At 36.4% G+C, this 26484-nt stretch overlaps 1 protein-coding gene across 2 annotated transcripts in view; it reads left to right on the top strand.

The window, feature by feature from the left end:
- The window catches only part of LOC122139671 (leucine-rich repeat and immunoglobulin-like domain-containing nogo receptor-interacting protein 2), a 236827-nt gene that overhangs the window by 132898 nt on the left and 77445 nt on the right, over positions 1–26484 (top strand). Inside the window, exon 3 of one of the 2 annotated variants that reach the window (XM_042738778.1) lies at positions 6615–6693. The exons of the other annotated variant lie outside the window; for it this stretch is intronic. The gene's annotated coding sequence lies outside the window, so the exon portion shown is untranslated. The remainder of the gene's footprint in view (positions 1–6614; positions 6694–26484) is intronic. 2 annotated transcript variants of the gene reach the window in all.

The raw sequence follows: 26484 nt of genomic DNA, 5'->3' as shown, positions 1-26484 counted from the left end.
AATCCAGTTTCACAGAGGGAGACTTTGTTTAATAGCATGCATTGTGCTGAATAAGCCTCTAGGGTTGAGAAAGCTGCAGCTATTGCTACAGTGGCGTTGCAGTCGGGACGTTTTGTGCTTATCTAAGCAGTATGGGCGCTCATTAATTTTGTCTCCCCTATGGTAGAGGTGCATCTCAATCTTTGATGAGCTCTCAAGAGGACAGGCAGTTACACTTCACCTGTATGTTTTCTGAATGAACTAGGACAACATCCTAAAAAGCCATTAAAGAGAAACATTCTTTATGTTCTCACATTGAAAAGAAACACTATCATGAATGTTGAACATAGCAGATATGACTCTTAGAATAATACACTAAATGATTTGCAACTTGTCTAAAAATACTTCTTTTGTATTCTCGTATTTATGATTAAAGTACTATGTGTCTAACTTGCAACCTTCCACCAGCATGCAGTTATAGTTTGTTTTTTATTTTTCTTCAAGAAACTGATTTCAAGATTCTCACTGTTATTGAGGTTGTGATATATATTTTCATTGGGTTTTATTATGCCTGTAAGTTTATTTATCCAAGCACAATTTCACCCTCACAATACCAGTGTGTCCTGGACTGCCTCAGCCATAACAGATGCTCCAGAATTGAATATAGATTCAAGTGAGCAAGACAGGCTGCCTGATGAATCTCAATTTGCTGGTGACCATATATCACGGCTGCCTCTGTCTCAGGAGTGAGAGAGAGAGAAAGGGGAAGAGGAAAGCAATACTTGCCAAGCTGTCGTTGTGGTGATTCGACTCAGGATATGACACATATTCAAATGAGGGTGACTGAGAATCGAATGGTGACACTGGAGTAGATCGGTACACTAGAGTGAATTTTATCAATTGGGGTTAGTCTACTGACTAGTAAGAAATCTATAATCACCTCCTCTCACAAACTATATTCTGTACAAGGAATTTTTTTGTCTTTTTTTCTGAGTAAGAATATCTAAACATTCTTAAAACAACATGAAATTACCTGGAAAACACTGCATATGTTTTTGTATATAATAAGGTTTATGCTTATTGTATTGTATTGTATTGTTTTACAAAATAAAAATAAAATAAAAATAATAATTGAAATCATTTTATTTATTTTTTTATTTATTTTTAAGCAAATAATCTGGAAGGTGTGACTTGATTGGACTGATGAAATCCAGACATTTTCTGCGTTTAAATGTATTGTGATTTTGGGATGTTTCATTTAGTTTTATAGTTTTTGTTGTTGTTGTTGTTGTTGTTGTTGTTGTTTTGTTCAGTGTTGAAAGGAAAATGGAGCCAGTTTTATTTATCTGAGTAAGCTTTACACATATTCTAAATTTTAAATATCAAAAAGGCTGCATTGATCATACTGTGTCGGTGCAGTTTCACCAGTAAGATTTTTTAAATCAATGTTGGATATAACAATCAGTTAAAGGAACTCTAGCATTGATGTGAAAAAAAGACCTTAAAAGCCAGTTTAGGATAACTTAATCAATAACCACAAGATCAATAACAGAGAGGTTTTTAACAGGCAGATGAAACCAGCATGCACTACATATCTAAGATTTTCACATTAATAACATAAATACATGTTCTTAAAATCAATCTCAAATAAGGGCAAGAGTAATTTGCAAACATTTTTGTTCAATTGCTTCCTACTGCTGTATTACATGAATAAATCAAAATGTCATACTGGACATAAGCCTGAATGCCACAGATGTACTCCCATTATGTCATCTTATTGAATCTATTGAAAAAGCGCAGCCACTAAGTGGTGTTGCGTGTGTTTTTACATTATGGTTGTTTCAGCTCAGTCTTCAGGTCTGCAAACAGAGCAATAAGCCTGCGCAGACAATTTGCTAATTGTCTTCATGCTCATTTATGAATGTTAAATGAGAGGATGGAGACAGAGGTCACAATGCTGGGTATGCCTCTGTATAGGGATTTTACCCTAATTAGCCCAAAGCAAAGAGATTAATGCTCTGTTCCTCTGCCCATGGGTTAAACTCTTCCTTAACAAGCTCATTATGTTCATGTAATGATATCTCTAACATGCTGCACTACAGAAACAGTCTACACCTCTCAAACAATGGCATGGATGATATGAGCTATATGAAGAATAAAATAGCTTTATTATTTTAAAGCGCATATATATGTTTGGGTCAAACATTACATCAAAACATTAAAAACATTCATATATTATTGCAATTTAAAATAACCATTTTCTTTTGGAATTTATATTAAAATTGTAATTTTTTTTTATTTTATGTTTTGAAAATAAAAAACTCCTGCTTAATATTTTTTTATATATAAACCGTCAGATTCCTTTTTTTTTTTTTTCAAAATTCTTTGATGAGAAGAAATTTCAAATTGACAGTATTTGAAATATTTGACCCCGGACCACAAAACAAGTCACAAGTAGCATGGGTATTTGTATTTGTAGAATAGCCAACAATACATTGGATGGGTCAAATTTATAGATTTTTCTTTTATGCCAAAAATCATTGAGATGTTAAGTAAAGATCATGTTCCATTAAGGTATTTTGTAAATTCACTAACGTAAACATATCAAAACTTATTTTTTTGATTAGTAACATGCATTGCTAAGATCTTCATTTGGACAACTTTAAAGGCAGTTTTCTCAATATTTATACTTTTCTTTTTTTTTTTTTTTCACCCTCAAATTCCAGATTTTCAAATAGTTGTATCTAAGCCAAATGTTGTCCTATCCTAACAAACCATACATCAATGGAAATTTATTCAGCGTTCAGATGATATATACATCTCAGTATTTTTCAAAAAGTTTTTGTGGTCCAGGGTCACATATATATTCTTGTTTTTTTTTTCACTTGTCATTTTTAACCAATTTAATGCACCCTTGCTAAATTAAAATATTAATTTAAAAATAAACATTCATTTATTAAAAATCCCAAAACTTCATACCCACACCTTTGATATATAACAATGAGATCAATGTGAAAAACTTCAATTATTTCTCAGTAAACCTGTCTCTTCTTTTCAATCCCATTCTCTGTCACTGGTAAAGTATTGCATTCTTTGTTTATTTGCACTTAAAACTAATTTGATGACTGCTCTAAGTGCATTCATCTCTTTTTTTTCTCCTTGCACTGCACAGTGCCAATGGGGCCGAGGGAGGAGGCAGTTCTCTTTGAGATAATGAGAACAGACGCTGTACATGTGTCTGTGTGTGTTGCCACTTCTCATTTACCCAACATGAGCATGGCAAAAGAGCAGAGACAAAGAAGAGACACAGGGATAGAAAAAGACACTGAAAAAGAAAAAGAAAAAAATGTAGAGATAGAGGGCAATGAATGGGAAACAGGAAATGAAGCAGAATGCACAGAAAGATCATTAATACAGAAAAATAAAAAAAGGAAAATAGGAAGCCTTTTATTTGAACTATTTGGAAAAGGGGTCAACACAACACATCTTTTTAATAATGAATTAGTTTTGTTGTGATCTGTTGTTTTAGTGGCATGTACCATTATCTTGTTTTTAACTGTAAAATGTGTTTGTGTTTGTATTAATTAAATTACATTAATTTGTTTATTTATTTATTTTACATTGTTAAAAAAGCGTTTGCACAGTGCCATAAATAGCACACTGGAGATTGAAAGTAGCATTTATGAATGGAGAAACGAAGGCAGATGCAAAAGCAAGAACTTTTTCCACTGTCATGCTAGAGCTTAACTACGCAAGGGAAGTTAGTTGAAATCTCTGTGATCCAGACCCTCTTAGGAGCACCGTGACACTAAGTCTTCATTCCAGCTGTGCAATATCCCCACTGCCTAAACACAAGCTACTTCAAAACAGTCTACCGACACAAGGATCACAAGGATCACAAGGATCAAACTTGACCCATGCTAACAAGCCACACTAATGGAGTCTGGTTTAACTCAGGAGGGGAAAAAGCTCCCTTCTTAAAATGTCACATTATGTTAGAGCACAGTTTATGTAGCATTAAACTAATGCTCAATTTCACTCTTTCTAGCGCTTAAACTCTTTGTTTGAATGTGCCACCGATGCGTTCATCTGTTTTAGTGTCCTGGAGGCTCTTGGGTGCATCAATCCACTGCTCCCATCCCTTGCCAACCCCACGGCACCCACTGGAATCCCCACTGGTATCAGAGCACTCAATCTACTTAAATGCCATAGTTATGGGATTAATTGGTGTGTTGTTATCCATTACAACAGGCCCCAGGTTGATGCACAGCAAAGGGCAAATCAAGCATGAACTGAAGACTAATCAAGCACATGAGATTGAAAGGGATTTAGCAAGATGTCCATGTGGGCAGAATAATTGAATGAGATGGATATCACCATGGCCGTTGGTCATTGAGAGGACATCCCAGTGTTTAATAAATACCAGCATTAGGGCCTTTGTTCTTTTCTCTGTTAAGTGCTCTATTGTATATGTTTAAAAAGTTTGGGGTTGGTAAGTCTCTCATGTTCACCAAGCCTGCATTAAAAATGCAGAGAAAAAAATGTAATAGCATAAAATATCAAATGAAATTGTTTCTATTTTAATTATTGATCTGTTTACTAATAGAAATAATTATCATGTGATGGAAATGTAGAAATTTAAGCAGCCATTACTTCAATCCTCAATTTCATAGCCTTTTAGAAATCATTCTAATAAGCTGATTTGCTGTGAAAAGCAATATTATTTTTATTAATATTGAAAATAGTTGAGCTGTTGAATATTTTTGTAGAGACAGTGATACATTTTATTTTAGGAACCTGTGAGTATTGGAAAGAGAGAAAGAGAGTTCAAAACTAACAGCATTAATTTGAAATCTAAATCTTTTGTAACATTAAAAACAATTTAAGGCATCCATTCTAAATAGAGGGGTTTTTTTTTTATTATTTAAGTACTTGCATGTCATTTCTATGATTTTCTTCTGTAAATACAAAAGAAGGTATTTCTTAAGGAAGAAAAAAAAGTAAAAGTAAAAAATAGGTTTTACATTGTTTCATCAGAGAATCTACCTTTTTGAATCCTTTTCAACATCATTTTTCATAAGTTGAAAACCTTTCAGAAAAGAAAACTGGAACTATCTGAGACAATGGCTTTAATTATTAGTTAAGCAGTTTGAAAAGAGAATCATAACCCATTAAAACTGCCCGAGACTACCATTTGGATAACTAATAGAACTAATTTTGGACACTCTAAGCAGGCATCTCAAAGCAGTGAAAAAGCATCATTCTCTTCTTTAAGGAAGGAGGAAGCCATTTTATACCACACCATCTGAGAAAACAATGACCGGCTGATTGCCCCTACATATGTGTTATCCATGAGGGGTGGCTATGGGGAAACTACCACTGATGATTAAGGAAGGGGTTGAGATTAATTTTATTTGCTGTCCTCTTCCTGTGGTCCTTTCACTGAACAGATACACCAAATATGTTCAGGGGAATAAGAGAGGGAAGGCACACTCTGTCGTTTCACCTTGCACAGGTTGAATTGTCCTACTTTTTCAATGTGGATTGTCAGTATCAAGGGTCTATTCAGCTTGTGCTTTTGAAATGTTATGCTTTCATATGGCACCAAAACTTGCTTCATTATGTTTAAACAAAACAAGATTATTGCTCCAATACTTCATGTGGAAGATAAATAACGCAGCCTTATGCAACAATATTTTGCTGAGTGCAAATAAGCCAAGAAGAATTATTTTACCTAGTTTGCCCACTTTCAGCAAGGCCATTGATATTCTATGGTCGTCTTGATCTTAGGCACCGAGCATAACAACGAGATCCGGAGGATAAATGATCAAACAGGAGGACAGCTATTGTCCTTGAACTGTTTAATGGGCTACTAATAGCACTGAGTGTCAGGACTGATTTTACAAGAGATTCCAGAAATAAACTTTCTATGTTTTTTTTCTTCTTCTTCTTCTTCTTTTCCTTTGCTACACAGTTGTCGTCTACATATTCCCCAGCTTTCATTAGCAATTCAGGACCTGGTGTTTGCATAATCATCTTGCCTCTGTCTACCGCCAGGCCTGTATGGAGAGACTCATTAGTGTCTTTTCAGACAGTAAAAGAAAAAGAGAAATACTGTCAGAATGAAATGATTTCCACAAGGCGGAAAGGAGAAGTGCGAGTGGACTGGGATAGAGATATTCTGAATCCTTGCTGTGAGATTTCTGGGTTTTAAATAACAATAACAATGTCCTGTGTCATAGAACAGCATCCTGTGTAGTGCATAAGAGGATAGAGGAAGCGAAAAAAGAGGTAAAGCCTCTTTTTTTCATGTCAGGCTTTGTACATATTACATGATATTGATTGTGCAAAAGTTTTACTGTGGCTTGGCCCAGATTTTTCTGGAAGCGCATATGAAACCCAAGCCCTAGAGATTACGGGTAAAGCCGTGAAACACAGAGCTTGCAGACAGCATTCTCAGTAATAACATACTGTGTCAGTTTTTTCACATCTATAAGGGTGTGTCCATTGTGTTCAGAGCTTCTCCAGACTATTGATTGTGTTTGTTTTGTATGCTTCCTAATTACACCTTGTTTTTTTTCTTCCTCCCTCCATTTCATCTTTATTTAATTCATTTATTTTGTGCTTTCTTGCAGATTCAAGAAACAAACCCTAACGAGAAAGCTCTTTAGTAGAACAAAAACATGGCCAAGGGGAAGATCTCTTCTCCATGTGGTGAGCACCTGCCTGTTATTTCCTGATATTTTATGGTGGCACGCCATATTGTTTAGTTCAGATAAATGGGATAAATATGCAAAATGTATTCGGAAAACATCAAACTTCAACAACAAACAAACTAATCAATCTATATTTAACCACATTTCCATTTCACTAAGCTTTTAAGGTCTCTCTGCAGACGGCTGTTCAAAGATGTATATTCACTGTCTAACCCCTTCACACACATGCATAAATATACTGACGTATGCATACTCATTACTGTATGACACAGAGTTGATATAGATTTATTTTCCTAAATGCCTCCAAAAGTCGTGGAAAGCAGGGGGTTGATTGAGCAGCAGTGTAATAATCCTGGTACAGTGGAAGTAAGGAATCATGCATCAAAGCGCTTGCCATCTGTAGGAGGGCTCGAGTCCCTCAAGATGCATTAGGTCTCGGTAATGGGTTCGGCAAGGTGCAGCAATAATGGACGGATTCTAGGAACAAAGTTATTGATTGTCATACAGCCAGGGCTATGCAAAATTGAAAACTGAAAATCAGCTCCCTTTCATAACTTTAACTCTGAATTGAATTGGCCACACCTCACAGAAAGTTGAATTGGAGAGACACGAAGAGGAATTTATGGAATTCCAATTCAAAGAAATTCAACACAGGAAAAGCCATGAGTTTTCCTGTATGACAGCTCAAAATGAATACCTCATCGATGAAAAATCAAAATGAATAAATTCCCAGGGAACACATATTAGGTAAAAAAAATGTTAGCCTGAATGCACTGAAAGTCACTTTGGATAAAAGCGTCTGCCAAATGCATAAATGTAAATGTAAAATGTAATGCATTCTGAGAAATGAAGTGTTCCACAACAGTTAATTTATTAAACATAATTAAATGTATTACACACTGTGAACACACACCCAGAGCAGTGGGCAGCCATTTATGCTTCGTCGCCCGGGAGCAGTTGGGGGGTTCGGTGCCTTGCTCAAGGGCACCTCAGTCGTGGTATTGCCGGCCCGAGACTCGAACACACAACCTTAGGGTTAGGAGTTAAACTCTCTAACCATTAGGCCACGACTTCCCCCCTTATTGCACAGGTGTGCCTTAGGCTGGCCACAATAAAAGGCCACTTTAAAATGTGCAGTTTTACTGTGTTGGGGGGTCTGGGGGGGGTCTGAAAAAATCAGTCAGTATCTGGTGTGACCACCATTTGCCTTACCCAGTGCAACACATCTCCTTCCCCATAGAGTTGATCAGGTTGTTGATTGTGGCCTGTGGAATGTTGGTCCACTCCTCTTCAGTGGCTGTGCAAAGTTGCTGGATATTGGCAGAAAATGGAACACACTGTCATATACGCCGATCCAGAGCATCCCAAACATACTCAATGGGTGACATGTCCGGTGAGTATGCTGGCCATGCAAGAACTAGGATGTTTTCAGCTTCCAGAAATTGTGTACAGATCCTTGCAACATGGGACTGTGCATTATTATGCTGCAACATGAAGTACCGGGTCGTGGATTAATGGCAACAATGGGCCTCAGGATCTCGTCATGGTACCTCTGTGCATTCAAAATTCCATCAATAAAATGCACCTGTGTTCGTTGTCCATAACATACGCCTGCCCATACCATAACCCCACCGCCACCATGGGCCACTCGATCCACAACGTTAACATCAGCAAAACCCACACGATGCCATACACGCTGTCTGCCATCTGCCCCGTACGGTGAAAACCGGGATTCATCAATGAAGAGAACACCTCTCCAAAGTGCCAGATGCCATCGAATGTGAGCATTTGCCCACTCAAGTCGGTTACGACTGTGAACTGCAGTCAGGTCGAGACCCCCGATGAGGACGATGAGCATGCAGATGAGCTTACCTGAGATGGTTTCTGGCAGTTTGTGCAGAAATTCTTTGGTTTTGCAAACCAATTGTTGCAGCAGCTGTCCGGGTGGCTGGTCTCAGACGATCTTGGAGGTGAAGATGCTGGATGTGGAGGTCCTGTGCTGGTGTGGTTACACGTGGTCACGTGGTTGTGATGCCGGTTGGATGTACTGCCAAATTCTCTGAAACGCCTTTGGAGACGGCTTATGGTAGAGAAATGAACATTCAATTCACAGGCAACAGCTCTAGTGGACATTCCTGCAGTCAGCATGTCAATTGCACACTCCCTCAAAAACTTGCGACATCTGTGCACATTTTAGAGTGGCCTTTTATTGTGGCCAGCCTAAGGCACACCTGTGCAATAATCATGCTGTCTAATCAGCATCTTGATATGCCACACCTGTGAGGTGGATGGATTATCTTGGCAAAGGAGAAGTGCTCACTAACACAGATATAGACAGATTTGTGAACAATATTTGAGAGAAATATGCCTTTTGTGTACATAGAAAAAGTCTTAGATCTTTGAGTTCAGCTCATGAAAAATGGGGGCAAAAACAAAAGTGTTGCGTTTATATTTTTGTTGAGATTGTGTAGATTAGATATGTGTAAACTGTTTCAAAACCCTTTAATCGATATGTTCTTTATATGTTCAAATATCCCTTTATATATTCAAATTTGCTGCATCAATTCATATTTATTCAGGTGAAAAAAATGGAAAAGGCTTGTTTCAATTTAGTTCTGAATGCCTGAAATCCACATCAATTTTTCTTCATCTTTCTTTTTTAATCTAGAAATTATAAAAACAATCAAGGCTGATGGTGTATAAACATCAGCACAGCCTTATGTCACAAAACATGCAGATGTTGAGACTCAGTACACAGCTCTAACAAAGAAATTAGAAAATACTGTATATGTCCTTCATTAGACAGATAGGTGTTGTGTGAAGATTTCAGCATAATTAGCAATCAGCTATCTTTAGCTGTTGCATCTAAGTATTGGACTTTAGCAGCATGTTCTTAAAACGTTTGCATGCATATTTTAACTGTAGATTTCTGTCTTGTAAATGTGGTAATAAAAGTGAAAATAATATCAAATGCCTGTGGCAGAACACCATGTAGATATTCACATGATAACTTGCAGAGATTGATGTAACAATAAGGATGAGTGAATGGTCAAAAGATGGTCTTGATTACGGTGGATTTTTACTAGAAGGCTTGAGAGTAAGTTACAGTCCATGGCTGTCATGAAAATGAGGCACAATGACAAGTTTGTGTATAGCAGTTAAGCATTTCCTGGATTTAGTTTGAAATCAGGGCAAGCAGCACTCAGGAGAACTTTTTTCTTAAGTGGTCTCCCATGTCTCCCTGTGGCTCCTGTGTCCTTGGTTTTGATCCTTCCTTGAAAATCAGCAATAGTCTCATGAGATTCCTGAACGCTGAATGAACTTCCAAAGTGTATTGTTAATCTCTTTGGATTTAAGAAAACAAGGGTTGAAAATGTGGTCATCTCTAGACAGCATGCTTTTTTTGTCATTGTGTCACTATGAATCCCCCATGTTTTAAGCACTTTCTGGTTAGTGTTCAATGCTCAAAACTGTTCAGCACTGGCCTGCAGGGTAAAAGTGCATTTCTTGTTATTCACATTGTTTGGTTCCACATCCATGTGACCTTGCTGTGTGATTTGATGAGTTACATTCATAATAAATTTCTCCTTTGTGTTGCTTTCATTTTTTGTGTTGTAATCGGTGGGATCATGCAAGGACATGTGCAGTGGGGTCAGGCATGAATTTATCAGTGGCGGTATGGTAGAGGTCAGACAGCAGAACTTATACAGATCAGTGTGTAGTGGTTGTTTATTTGTCTGGGGTAAAAAAAGAAAACACACATATGTACAGTATTACACATGTGAACATACAGCTGTAAAATCTATTAAAAATGTATCTCGCTCTCTTAGTTCCGCTATTCTTCACCTTGCAGATAACATCTTCTTCTTGGATGCACATGCCGCAGATTTGTGGCCCTGTTTCTTACAATGGTGTGCACTTCTGCCTGCTTTTTCTGATGCAATATTTAATGTGTCTGTTTAGGGACATATTGAGTTCTGTATGGAATATTTGTGACTGTGTGTCATATTCACTGCACTGATAAAAGCAGCATTATCCTATTCACAATCTACAGTCTCATCTTGCTGCTAGAGTTACAGTAGGTTGCATCATAGGCACTTCTAATGAAAGAACATTGTCCAAGTGCCTTTATCTTTCGTTATTTTTCGTTCTCTCTTTTTTTCTTCCTTTCCTCTTTATAAATACATATATGTGTTGTGTGTGTGTGTGTGTGTGTGTGTGTGTGTGTGTGTGTGTGTGTGTGTGTGTGTGTGTATATAATCTTTGGGTTTTGGTGCTCAAGAATAATTTCTTTTTATTATCAATATTGAAAACAGTTATGCTGCTTAATATTTCTGTGGAAACCGTTTTGAGAGAACCATCAGTGTTAGGATTCAGCTGTGTCATAACCAGTCGTTGCAGTATTACATCTAATATTAACATTTAAGAATGAATTATACGTGACATTGTGCTACAGTATGAGTCTTGTTCACTACAGGATAGATATTTATATGCTAGGTCACAAAGCTGCTGATTCAGAGAGGGAATATAGATATGCCTGAGTGGGTATATTTGTGTCCACCTTCATATCATTAGCATAAGCAAACAACAGAGATGCAACTCTAAATACCAGAGCTATTTGTCACAGTTAACACATTTTCAGCTTAGTTACTGTCTAATTCACAGAGTAGAGGGAGACGGAGCCAGTTACAAATGGCAATTAAATACACTGAGGTAAAACAATGTGTGCCTGATCAGAGCAAAGTTTCATGCTTTGAACAGGAAATAATGAGTCTCAAATATGCATTGTTCCCTTTGGCAGTGGTGCGACTTAGATTTCAAATCAATATTTTCCTTGGAGTATATCACACTTAGTTTTACATCTTGCACTCTTGTCTTCTTCTTGAAGATCAAAAAAGGGCCCATGCTAAATGTTACATGACCTCAATGCAATGCAAAAATGCCCTCTTCACCTCTGCATTCAAAATTACTGAAATATTCAGCTGCTCTAGTATGGAAAAAGATCATAGATCCACTTTTGTGTCACAGTGAGGGCATACTGACTTCCCTTGCTATTCAACAGTAAACATTGGTTCCTACTATAGTTTTTTAAGCACTTAACACAAATGAGGTTTTACTATGGCTAATTATGTGCCTGCACATCTAAACAGTTAAGCTAAGAGACAGACAGCTTTAGACAGACAGTGTGGTTTATAAAAACTGACGTTAGGCATATTCAGTTCTGAGTAGATTTTGTGTAAAATACTTTTCAACATATTTAAATTAAAAAAAAACATAATTAGAGTAGATTTTACTTGTCCATATTTGGAATATGTTTTCGAAAATTCTTAAAGAATTGGTTAATTTGACAATCTTGCTCACCATTCTCCCAGTCTGGGCAATTTTTGAAATGCCTGTCAAAACATTGATGTGGTTTGGAGTGAGATGATGAAATCCTCAAAATGTGTCTGTAAGATTTGTAACTCATCTAGTTAAAGAGAGACCCCTCTTGTGATCTCATTTGTAATGGGAAAAAGACAAAAGCAGATTTCTGATGACATCAGCTGAGTAAAATTTGCATTGTAGCAGTAGAAGACCTCAATATGCCATACTAAATCTTCCTTAATAATTCTCTGGTAATTCACAAGAATGTAAGCCATAATTATTGAAAATGAGGAGGTATAATTGTGTCAAACACAGCTCACAGGCAAGATCTGTTGCACAAGCAAATCCATAAATGTAAGCATTACTAAGCCAGTATAAAGGTAAAATGAGTCATATTCTGGCAAGGAAGCACCGACAGGAAGAGAATGAATTACCGCAAATAAGTATGTATGCATGTAGTGTGTGTGTGTGTATATGCATTTATTGATTGAATGGCTAGCTGGCATAATGATGACTATCTCCTGCTTAAACTGAATTACAATTTTTTTTTCTTTTCTTTTTTCTTTTTTCTGTTCTTTTTCAGTTGCACACATTTGTCCACTCAGATGACACATTTTCAAAACAGTTAACACACAGGCTGAAACTGAAGCTCAATGGCCAAAATGACTCATTTTGTTTGCAAAATGCTCCAACACTCACAAAACATTAAACACATGCAACATAAGCAAATACTTCCATCTAACATCAACTTGTGGTCAAATTTATTTATTCTTTCAATCATTACACAATGGACAACAAAATACAAAACACAGTTTTCAATATGAAAGCCCAGTCAGTGTAGCCCACAACACTATTCAAACTCAGAAGTGTTGAATAGGTTTAAAAAAAAAAAAAAAAAAAAAAAAAAAAAAAAAACAGAAAGAAAGAAAGGAAACTTATGCATGGGAATATAAAAAAAAAAACAATAAAGAGTTAATACTCAGACCTTCACATTGGATGTTTTCCCTTGCAGTGTTGCAATGCACCAATGGAAATACCTCCTTGCATGGCAAATCCATCAACAGCCCTCATTGGGTGAAACCAATCTTTCATTTAGTACATCAAAAAAATTTTACTCTATACTGAATTGATAGTTTTTATGTGGCAAAGGACACCATCATTGGAGATGGAAACACATGGTGATATTGGCGCCCATCTGACCTGGCACTGCAACAGTGGCCCTCTGCCCAATAAATGTTCCTCCCACGTCTCCTCACTTTACAGAGGTGGAAGCTGGCTTCATTCACATAAATTTGTGATGTGCACCTTCAGTTTCAAGTACATTATTCTCTTAAAAAAAAAAACAACCTTTGAGCAAATTCCAGTTGCACGAAACTATGGTAAAACAATGCATTACAAAAACAAATCTGAACAAAGCATATTAAAATTGACTGGTGAAACATCTGCATTGCTGTAGACAGTTTTTTGTGCCAACAGGGCAATACAGTAAAGCTGAAATACACAGTGGTATACAGTAACTTTGTGACTTACTTGTTGTCATCCTGAAAAATGCCTGGCAATAGAAACCACAAATGCTCCGACTCAGAATGGGTTGGACTCTTTGTCCAGCCTCTCTCTAAAGAACAAACTATGATTGATGACATGAATCAATAATAGTTGCCTGAATTTCATTTAAAACTTGAGCTGTATTTTCTTCTTTAATAGTAATGCAGCTCTTCCACCATGTATGCAAACTTCTTCTTTCTCTGTCCCGCTGCCATGGTCTGTGGCCTCTTTGGTCAGGTGAAATCTTTTGTAGAGGGATGAGGACTGATTGCTGATTGAAGAGTTGTGCAGATGAGTTTCATGCAGGTGCATTAGAGATTCATAATTATGGATGTACTTTCTATCAGCTGTGAAAAGATGTTTTCCTTTTGTTTCAACACAGTTAATCCAATAAAGTTTGTGGGTCTTTCAATGAGATCTGTGGTAAACTGTTTTGCAAAAGGGTATGAAAAATGTGTGTGAAACAAATAAAAAAAAAGTGTTGAGACCATTTGCAAGAGAAGACTTCTGCTGTGCTAAGAATGTGATGATGAAGATCAAGTGGATCGCAGTTTCATTAAGCGTGTCTTAGAAAAGGAGACAAAACTCTGTGATGAATTTTGAGTTATGGTGGAAAAGTCTGAAAGTAATAAGTATATTCTTAGCTCAGATCTCGAAAATTAAGACTTTTTTCTTTCTAAATTCTGAGTTTGCATCTCACTATTCTTGTTCAGTAGTGTCCGCCACTCAGAATAAAAAATAAATAATAATAAAAAGGTGACTTTTTTATCTCCACAATACAGACTTTTTCTTGCATTTGTAACTTCAATACATAAGAGACTTAAGAGAGATAAGCGATTTATGTATTTATATTAGGGATGCACCAATACCACATTTTTCAGAACGAGTCCGATACCGATACTTTAATTTTTAGTACTCGCCGATGCCAATAAATACAGTAATCACAAAACATTTTCCTAAAAAAATGCAGGGAACCACTCGTTATACACGTTTCTTTTTCTGGACACAGCTCTGTTCACACGCTGTGTGGGTATCAGCTTTTGGTAACGGGGCATATTTACGAGTACGAGTACAGGACCGCAGTATCCCTAATATATATTATATATATATTATATATATATATTATATATATATATATATATATATATATATATATATATATACTGTATATTCTGTATATATGTGTGTGTGTGTGTAGATAGATATATCCAAAGATTGTCAAGACTTTGATAACGGAATATCAGCAGATGTTTTTGGTGGTGCTGAATTAAAGGTAAAGTTTGTGGTCTTTCAATGAGATCTGTGGTAACTGTTTTTGCAAAAGGGTATGAAAAAATGTGTGAAACAAATAAAAAAAGTGTTAGAGACATTTGCAGAGAAGACTTCTGCTGTGCTAGATGTGATGATGAAGATCAAGTGGATCGAAGTTTCATTAAAGCTTGTCTTAGCAAAGCGAGGAGAAAACTGTGATGAATTTGAGTTATGGTGCAAAAAGTCTGCGAAAGTAATAAGTATATTCTTAATCCAGATCTCGAGAAATTAAGACTTTTTCTTTCTAAATTCCTGAGTTTGCATCTCACTATTCTTGTTCAGTAGTGTCCACACTCAGAATAAAAATAAATAATAATAAAAAGCAGGACTTTATCTCACAATACAGACTTTTTCTTTGTAATTTCTAGAGCTGAGAGTAATAAAGAGGATACTAAATTAAATTGTGCTTATATCTTTATTCTATTCTTTTATCTTTATTCTTATTCCCATTCTGTGGCAAAACTTCCAATACATAAAGAGACTTAAGAGAGATAAGCGATTTATGTATTTATATTAGGGATGTGCAACTAATACCATACATTTTTCATAGAACGAGTCTGATACCGACACTTTAATTTTTAGTACTCACATGCCAATAAATACAGTAATCACAAAACATTTTCCTAAAAAAAATGCAAGGGAACCACTCGTTATACACTGCTTCTTTTTCTGGACATACAGCTCTGTCTACACGCTTCTGTGTGTGGGTATCAGCTTTTGGTAACGAGGGCATATTGCACGGTATACTAGTACAGGACGCAGTATCCTAATATATATATATATATATAGATATATCCCTATATATATATATATATATATATATATATATGTATATACTGTATATTCTGTATATGTGTGTGTGTGTAGATGGGGATAATCAAAGACTGTCAAGACTTTGATAAACGAACATCAGCAGATGTTTTTGGTGGTGCTGAATAAAAGTTGCTATAACATAATGTTTCCCTTATGAGTCTGCCATACAGGGAACAGGGGGGAATTTCATTTGAAATGAACATGCAAGGGCTATTATTAAGTTTTTTGTGCATATCGCGGGGGTGAAAATGGAGTGACAATTTTTGGAATAGATTCAAGACCTCTGTGGATGTTAAGTATACTATCTAGCACTGCTGTTGTAGTTGGTAAAACCGCAAGCGTGTCAACCATATGTCTCAGCACCAGTCAACAACCCAGTCACAGTGTGAGGCTTCTGTTGCAATTTAATTAGACCAGATGAGTCTTGTTCAGCCAAAGACTCACTCACAGGGGACAAGCCAAAATGTCAGCCACGATCTTGCACACTTTTAATTTAAAAGAAATGTGAGCTGTATTGGTGTGCGACGGCCACTTGTTTTTGTTTACCGTGTTGTTGTCCACGGTTAATTGCTATTAAAGGAGAACATATGACTAAACAGACTAGGTTTGCTCTAATTCTTTGTCCAGTCTGAAATGGCTTGACATTGGATTTGCCATTTTGCTCCATTTGTTTGTGATGTGAGACATCAGATATTACTGAGCCATGAAAATTAATTTTCTAATTGCATTTTGATTATGCTTCTACAGCCACAGCTACTGTTGTTACAAATGAACAATGGTGCTTTTTTTTAAATGAATCAGTTTATTTTGTACTTTTTTTTTTTTTGGATAATAGAAAGGCTCTATCTAGATTGATAATAAATCATTAAAAAAATTCTTAGTTAAGTCAAATGTGATCACATGAAAATGAAATGTTTATTCAATAAACAGTTGTTTTTAAGTGATTTGCTGATCTTGTGTCCAGTATCTTTCATGTGCGCTTTGAAAGAAAAAAAGCAAATTTGCACTTATAGTAACAGTGGATTTCTCTCATGAATCAATATCCAGAGCCATTTAAAAGGCCATGAGAAGTGCTGGTACTGCATGCAGTGAGTGAAAACTAGTATCTGATGCAGATTAGATTAATGAAACGTTGCAACAAAGCCATCTTTAATACACTTTGCTGGTGCCACATTATTTTTGAAAACTTTGCGTTTAATTTTCATGTTTTTTTGATGGGGATTTCTTTAACATTAGCTGGAGATGACATTTAAGAACACGCTACTCACAGTCAGACCGGATATTAGAATTCACTAAAGATAATACTAAGATCTACACCAAGAAGTCATAGATTTGCTAAAAGAATTATGTAAATCAGTGTAACAATGCACAAATGCATTTGATCATTTACTTACGTCTGCATGTCCAATAAAACGCACAAACATTCCTATTTCAGGAAGATTGAAAGGAATAGCACTTTTTACAAATTTTGTGCTCATTATGGTTGCACTCGCGTATATCATTGCGAACGAAAGCACTTATTTCAGCATACTACAGTTATGAGGGTTGCTAAGTTTAAACATAAATCTGCATGTTTGCATGTCTTGCAATTTTGTTTGCCATGGGACTGACGCAATGAGAATTTTTAGCTTGTCAACGCGTATTTTCACATTCAGTGGCAATTCACTCCATACAGTTAGTATTTATGATGTATTTCTTCTGCCCATTAGGGATACAGAAGTTTAGTTTTTTAGAGGACTGTTAGAGGGGCTGTTAAAATATATCTGCCCTCTCTTTAGATGTTCCCCTCTCACTGCTGTTGCTATTAGGACTTCAAGCTGTAGGTAAGTTTGACAACCCACGGAGGGGAGCCTCCTAACCTACTTCATGAGGCCTGTTCTCCTGCTGCTTTTCTTATGCTTCTTTTCCCCTTCTTTTGTTTGTTCAATGCGGCAAATATGAGGATCCTAATTAAGCTGTAGCTCAGGCCATAGGAGCTAGAGCAAGAGAGGCTCCTGTTGGCCAACTGTGCGCGGCTCTCCACAAGCTGGAAGTTAATGGTTTAATTTATTCTTCGTTTATGATTTAATTGATGCAGGGGTGCTGTTGTGTGTGTGAGTGTCTGCGCTGTGTGTGTAGGAAAAAGAGACAGCATTGTGTTGGATGTAACTAGGGTCATTTTTATACTGTTGTCTTGTGTAATGCATTATCAGCGCAGACAAACATGCTCTTTAAGTTTATAGTGTCCAAAAACTATTTACAGGACATAAGACTTGGATGATGTTATTTCTTCAGTGTTTGTTCTGTTGCATTGTTCTGTAATAAATCAATACAAACACACACATACAGCACACACACACACACCATTACAATACTAAAAACACACACAAACACTATAAAAAAGAACGAAACTTATTTATGTTCTAAATCCATATGATGTCAAATTTTAAAAGTGGAAAGTATTATATAACTTAAAAATGTATACTTAGGCTGAAAAAATTTATTTACTTTTGAAATTATTTTCATTCAGAAACTGCCCTACTTGTTAATGTATACTCCAATAACCGTTTTATTTACCATTCCAAAAAAAAAAAAAAATGTCATATATCACTATCATAGCATACATATTATTCCTAAGGCCATTTATGGGTTAAAGTTTCTTTAGTGAACCACAAGGGGGGACACTTTTCTATATTCATCAAACACCAATTTTAAACTGTCCATATCCTTACTGCTATGGCTGCAGTATTTGAATGGAATAAATGAATGAACGAATAACGAATGAATTAAAGAATGAATGAAGAAACAAGTGAATGAATGAATAAATAAATAAATGATTTGTTTTGAACTTTAGCGTTATTTTAAGGCTATTATAAATGTGCTTAGAGGTCTAGTTTTGCTGTATTATTGATTCCAATATTTACCCGCCTCTATATGTCACATTAAACTGAGGTGTAATTGGATTTACCCCTTCTAAGCGGGCAGTTCATGTGCAGAAAAGGTTACAATATGCTATATATAAGTATTGCCTTGCGATGCGAGAGGACATGCATGAATGCACAGCACGTTAGCACACTTGGTAAACAGGGGCGAACCTAAGAAACCACTGAATGTGTAAGTCATCACACACAGAGGACACACGTGAACTGCATGGAAATGGCCGTGTTGTAGTTGTGAGCTGACCGCATGCCATGTGTATGAGGGCTTACAAGTCAAGTTATCTGGGTCTGAAGGGTATAAATGCACCACTTAGATCCACAAAATCTCTCTCTCTTTCTCCAGTTGTGCAGACAATAGGAAGGCAACTAAGTAGTAGCACCAGGTGGCTTTTACCTCTTCGTATGGGGAGGAAATGCAGATCCAAAGCTCTCTGGTGGCAGCTTGAGTCACACGCGGGAGAGAGAATCTCTCAGTTTCTTTCAGTCTCACCCTTTTAGCACACAGTCAGCCACTTCAAACATGATGGGATACTCTGTAGCATGCGCATTCCACCATGAGACCAGCTTTAAGTCCCCTGCAAAATAGGCAGGATCACTGGGTGTGACTCTGAGATGCTTAATGATGAACACGCAAATAAATACATATTTCATTGACTGTACAGTGTGTGATTGAAATGCTTGAGATTGTAGAATGGACAGGCAAACTTTGAGGTCATATTTTACTCACTGATCCAGAGAATACGCCAAGGAGGCAGTAGGCAGTAGTCCCCAAATATTTTTAGGGGATTTCTGAATTGGTTTTCAAACAATATGCCAATATGTTTTCATGCATGATCTGACACCCATCTCTTTACCTATTCTGATGAATATCAAATCATTGCAATGTAAAAGTTTTTTTTAAATCTTTAATGTAAGGTGTGATTAATCGCAATTAATTTCAGAAAAAAATGTATGATTAATTAGTTCATTTTTTTTATTGATTGACAGCTCTAAAATAAATATATTAATATATTTTTTACATAATGCTAACTAAATTACTTAATTTTATTTTCTAAATATAATAATATAAATAAATTGTATAAAAATATTTTTATAAATAAATGAGTGCTGTCAAAATTAGCACGTTAACACGTGATTAATTTTTTCAGTTTAACACGTTACATTTTTGGGGTTTTTTGGATTGGTTGGTTGGTTGGTTGGTTGGTTTGGGTGAGTGGGTGGGTTTTGGATGGATGGATGGTTGGGTGGTTGGTTGGTTGGTGTGGTTGGTTGGTTTGGTTGAGCTGGTTGGTTTGGGTGGGTGGGTGGGTGGTTTGGGGTTTGGTTGGGTTGGTTGGGTGTTGGTTGGTTGGTTGGTTGGTTGAGTTGGTTGAGTTGGTTGGTTTGGGTGGTGGGTGGGTGGTTTTGGTTGGTTGGTTGGTTGTTTGTTTTGTAACAGAGAGTGTTGGAGCAGGGTTTGTAACAAAAAGTACTCTGCAGGCCTCCAGCCCTCCAGGAATTGAGTTGGACACCCCTGATATAAATGAAGTAAGCACCATGATGTTTCACAGACATAAAATTGAATGCTGATTTTTTAAAGTTAATTGGATTAAACGGTTATCAGTACACAGTGCACATCAATGTATGATTTTTCAAAATGTTATGAAAATATGTGCCTATATGCATTCACAAAGGTCTAGGCTAAACCAAGAATATTCACTGACCCTAGAACCACCCCTGAATTCAAGGGAGACTTTGCTAATGCTAAGTGCACACATGCTAAGGTTAGAAAAACAACACACCTACTCAGCACCATGGGGAAACTTGGGTTTGGCCTCATGAAGTTGGGATAGTGTAGTTGAGAGAGCTTGCAGTGAACTGAACTTCCTGTGGCTCTGGAGAGGAGAGGGTTGAAGAAGAGTGCAGAGGTCTTTCATGAGGTCATGTGTTTCATATTTGAATCTAAAGTTTTATTTTGAAATATTTTATATATAATTAAAATAAATACATAACTGATAAAGCTCAAATAAAAATACACTAACTATAAAAATATGTATACATTATGTGTGATTTACTAGATAAAATATAATGTTAAATGATTTTTTAAAATTAATTTATTAATTTAGGTATGTTCATTTTTTTATTTAATAAAAATATATTGTATTATTGATAGTTGTTTTATATTTATAATCAATAAAAATAATTTTAAAATGTGTTTGGCAATATTCAGAAACATTTTTTTTTTTAAGCAGTGAACAGACTATTTATTTATTTAATTATGTATTTATTTATTTATATAATTTATGTTCACTGCTCATAACACAACATTGTTAGAAATAAGAAGTGGTACATTATTTGGGAAACCCTGTAGATAAAGAGAGAATATGACCATACAACTCCCTTATTTGTAAGGGTGTGTTTTTCCCCTCTCATCTTTGTAGCACTAAGCCAGCATGATATAAGGCAAATTGGTGAATACCAGATCTGACCCACAAACGTGAAACGTTGAATATATATTAGTGCCATATCCGCCTGCCACAACTCACTCGGTGAAGCCCATCTGAACAATGCTTCACAGCTGATGGCCCTCAGTCCTTGGTGTAAACAGAAACAAATGTGGCATTTGGAAAAATAGGCTGTAAATAAGAAACTAGAACACGCTGGGTATGTGTGATTTAGAGGAGAGAGAGGAATCAGTCCATTTGTCAGTTTAGATAAGGTCAGTGTTTAAATCGCCTGGCTACAATAATCGAATGCCAGCAGGGGGCGGATGCCCCGCCAGCTGCAGCTAAAAAGTGTGGCAGTCATCCGCACCGCTAACAAACTCATCACAGAAGTACATCCAGACTGCTAGCAGTTGCATGCAGAGTACCCTGAAAAAGAATGGCTGTGACATAGTAAATGAGTTTAAAGGGTGATGTTAGAGCTTAGTCAGACTTATTTATGTTTTGTCTTGGAGGAATTCATGGATGCACCACAGAAGTATTTATTGCCTAAACGGCTACGGTTTTGTGCTTACGCCTTGATACCATTGGATCTCACATGAATGCACTTTGCTGTTGCTTTTTTTTCTGTGTGGCATGAAACCATTGCACACTGTGTCTGACAGCATGTTAGCTAATTAATTAGGCCAACGCAGTGTATAGAAGAAGCCGGAAGAAGATGAAGAGTCATACACATCCACACTAAAAAAAAAATGGTTTGTGTAGAAAATAATTTTCACTCAGAAAGTGCTTATGAATTCACAAACAATTAAAAAGAAACAGCAAGTAACTTTGAAACTGAATGAAAGTTTGAAGTAGAAAAAAAATATTGTAAAACAAAATTTCGATTTAATTTTAAATTAAAATTATAAATCTTTTGTCACTTTTTCATCTTTTTATTATGTTGTATTATAAATTAGTAACAAGGGATTTTATGTGTCTGGTGCAGTTTTACAATTTCTTTAGTAATATTTTGTGTCTTTTTTTGCCCATAATGCTTAGAAATTGAGTCAATATTTTGAAATGTTTATAGTAATTGATTTTAGTCAGCCGGTTGAATGTCTTGGCAGATTTTCTTTCAGCGGTGTTTTTTTTTCTTTAGTTTACTTTTCATTATGGATGAAAAAATATAATTAATTAAAACTCGACAAATATAAAAATCAGTCATTTTATGATGGGACCTTTAAACCAAGAAAAGAACAAAGGTTTTTTTTTTTTTTACATTTAACCCACAACAACAAAAAGATCGTCCTTATTAATGGCCGTTTGCCTCATGCCTTTGTGAGCGCTGGTTAGTTGATTTAATGCACACTGATATTTCAGGTCGTTTTGTGAGGTTGTTACGGTGTTTGTATGTAATTGTGTAGAACAACAAATCTGAACCTCTGGCTCTCTCTATCCAAGCAGATTTATAGTGCATAAGTCACATCACCAAAAGTGGCTTGCTTGCTTTTGCATTTGTTCTCTCTTATTGCACTGAAAAATGTGCTAAATCAAACCTTTACTGCTGAAATTGCCTGCAAGGCGGTCAACATTTGTTCTCCCACAAACCCAAAATTCGAGATTATAGATCAATACTGGTTTAGTTCTATAAATGTTTGTGCTGTTACTTCTGTTTGTTTTTTTCCTTTCACTCTGACTCTTTATTCCAAGAAATCTGGCCTTTTAGGCTATTTTGAAAATATATTTTAGGCATTTATGAATAAGCCAAAACATGACACAAAACTTTTTTTTTCCTGACGTTCAAAGTTTTTACTTATTTTTTGTAGACTGTGACATTCACTATCGCGGAACTTTTGCCGCATGATGTCCTAAGCTATAATTAATGGTGTCTACAATAAGAGCTTGCCAGTAACTTTAATTTTGTGTGATGTGAAGCCTTCAGAACAAATGTGTAACCTTGAGACAGGCTGTCGTATAAATCCCATCAACTCTGACAAGTAAAAACATTCCCAAAGGTTGAACCTTCATGGACACTGATATACAATAAATGGCTTTCCCCTCACATAAGGAACTAAATCTGACATGAACAAAGCACTACTTTATCTTCAGCGTAGATTTGTATGGAGAAGGACACAAACCAGCGTGGGTCCCACACTTAATCTTCTCTTTACCTTGGAAATCTATGAGAGCAATCAGCAATTTTCTCTGTGCCCGACAGGGCAAGTGGAGGAGAGAATTGGTTATGACGCTCCTCTGTTAGAAGTGAGCACATTTCATTTTCAGACGTGACAGGCCATGCACAAAAGCATGTGTGCCACAAATAAATCATATGCTCTTGTTTAATTGTATAGACGTATTTTTAAATGGGACACCATAAAGTGGACATTGGACAGAACTGTACTGACATTTTCACTGTGTGTGAAAAGTGCTGCTATTTTAGAGAGCAAAATATGATTCTGTGCATACATATTTGTAGTTATTTTATAATGGTGGACAGCTTACAGTGTAGTTGAAATTTTTACCAGCCAGTTTGGTTGGTGTGTTGTATGTATGTTGAATTGTGGGGGTGAATCCACAGTCAGCAAGCTAGTAGGCTGTTGCATCATCAGCATACATATAGCATGAGGTTTGCACTTTTTTTGCAGTCAGACTTTAATGTTAGAGCTGTCAGACTATCTCTTATGTAAAAAAAAAAAAAAAAAAAAAATCCAGAAATTATTGGGTATTGTGCTGTGGTAGGGGATTGAGACATAACTCCTGTGTTAAAATGTTTTGGGTGAAGCAGACAGGGGGGGATGCATGTCTTCCCCCCTGAAAGAGACCAAAAGCATCAGGAGATGGTTGGGCTTGAAATAGTTAACAAAATAGGAATAAAAAAAAAAACATGACATCTGTAAATAAGCAATAAAAAGTCTTGATGTTTAGAATTGTTATCCTTTGCTATCGGTTCAGGTGTTTTTACAGAGTTGTGGTGAGTAAGAGAAGAGCCTGTGAGAGTCATGTCTGTTAGTAAATACATTCACCACTAGGGTGGAATGTCGCCATTGATTGATTAAACACTTGATCCTTCATAATGGTTTTTTGAAAAATTATAAAAAAAATAAAAGTATTTTTGTGGTATTTTAAAAAAGCCTTTTTACAAGTGCCTGGGGGCTACAAAATTAACCACTGGCTAGAAGCCTGTATGTTAGAGCATATGCAATGTTTTATTCTGCATTGTCCCTATTAAATAAAATAACAACCTAATAAATAATCTAATACTAGTCTGCTCCGCGATAACTTTTTTTAATAAGTTAAAATGGCAAGTTTTTCCCAGTCTTCTATTGTCCCCCCCAGTTTTGGTGAGCCCCTTGTGCGAATTGTAGCCTCTGTTTCCTGTTCTTAGCTGACAGGAGCGGCACCCGGTGTTGTCTTCTGCTGCCCTGTAGCCCATCTGCTTCAGGGTTCAATGTGTTGTGTGTTCAAGAGATGGTATTCTCCCTGCATACCTTTTTGGGTTGTAACGAAATGTGGTTTTTGTTTAGAGATACTGTTTTGCCTTTCTATCATCTCTAACCAGTCCCCCTGCCCATTACTCCTCTGACCTCTGACATCAACAGGCATTTTTTCGTCCACATAACTGCCAACTCAATGGAGGCGTGGATATTTTCTCTTTTTTTCGGACTATTCTCTGTTAACCCCTAGAGATGGCTGTGTGTGGTGGAAATCCCAGTAGATCAGCAGTTTTTTTTTTTTAAATACTCAGACCAACCCCTCTGGCACCCAAACAACTATTTACACGTTCAAAGTCACTTAAAATCCCCTTTCTTCTTTTTCCCAATTCTGAATGCTCGGTTTGAACTTCAGCAAGTCTTCTCTTTCACCACATCTAGATGCCTAAGTGCATTAAGTTGCTGCCATGTGATTGGCTGATTAGCAATTTGTGTTTACCAAGCAATTGAACAGGTTGTACCTAACAAAGTGGCCCGGTGAGTGTATATAGGGGGCTATATATGCCATAATATAATAAATACTTCAGTAAGATGAGTTCATCTTTGTCAGCAGCTATACAGCAACATAAACAGAAAAAAAGGGAAATAATGAAAGCCCCACCTGGGTGGCATCCACTCACACAGGAAACTTTAATGAGGGCTTGTGGCGGCAGCTTTATAGACCCGGAGTGTGCCTCCACTGACGTCCTCTTTTGAAACAATTTTGAAACAAAACAGCACGGGGTATAATAAAGCTTGTCCTTTCTTGCAACATACTATTGCCTCCTCTTTTCATAGTGTGGGTTTCTCTCATTGACACGGAATTGCCTGTGATGTCTCATGCCTCAGAGATATTTGTGACTAGATGTCATTTCCATCTAGCCATGAGCATATGGAAAATGAAGAGTGCGAACCCCGTCAGAGAGTGTCAACCAACACATATGTGTTTTGGAAAAAAACAATGAGAACAGCAACCCGCTCTGATTCCACATAAAAAATCTAGAACTTTGTCGTTTGTTTGCTGATAGAGCTTGGTTTCCCCAAAGGATTTGTTTATTGCTCAGAGGTTGGCTCTTTTGAAGATAAATGGATTTTCACAGTTAAACTTTGTCCCACATGTTTCTGATAAAATTTATAAGGAGACAATATAAATAGACACAACCCAAAACAATTGTTGACATTCAGTAAGATTATAGAGAGGCTGTAGAAAAATGGCATAGCTAAGATAATTTAGTTTTCGAAGAATTTTTATGAGAAATGACTTTATGACTCTCCATGTGGTCCTCTATATTTAATCTTCATTGCTGTGTAGGATAAACTGTTAAGATATTTATGAGATCTCATTTGTGGGATTTATTCAGACCATCTTAAAGGAATAATGTCAACCAAAAAAAGAAATGTTCTTAATATTTACTCTCACCCTCAGGCCATCCCCAGATGTAGATCAGTTTTTATTAAAAAATATCAAAATTTTTAGCATCGCATAACTTACTTATCAATGGATCCTCTGCATACAGGTGCCGTCAGAATAAGAGTCCAAACACCTGATAAAAGCATCACAATAATCCTCACAACTCCAGTCCATAAATTAATGTCTTGTGAAGCAAAAAACTATTTGAACTATGAACTATTTCTTTAAGCAGTTTTTTTGTAAATTTTGTAAAAAGCAGTACACAGTATGTAAGGATTTATACTTATTTGTTTATTTAAAATAGCTTTTACAGATGTGTACTTTGACTGTCCAGCCCATAATAAAACTATGATTTTACCTGCATACAGAGCGTTTGTTAATGATTTTGCCTTGCCTTGGATCCACAGTAAACAACAAGCGTTCCTCAAGTTCACTAGATCTGTCATTCTGGACTGCTCAGAGGGAAATGGTTTCTTTCTATGGTTTTAAGTAGGGGACATGACCTCACTGAGAATCAGTGGAGTCAAGCTGCCCCAATTGAGGGAAGGAATA

Source organism: Cyprinus carpio, chromosome B14 (assembly GCF_018340385.1).
Source record: "Cyprinus carpio isolate SPL01 chromosome B14, ASM1834038v1, whole genome shotgun sequence".
Lineage (NCBI taxonomy): Eukaryota > Metazoa > Chordata > Actinopteri > Cypriniformes > Cyprinidae > Cyprinus > Cyprinus carpio.
Note: the sequence above shows the minus strand (reverse complement) of the source record. Positions and strands in the feature narration are given on the sequence as shown.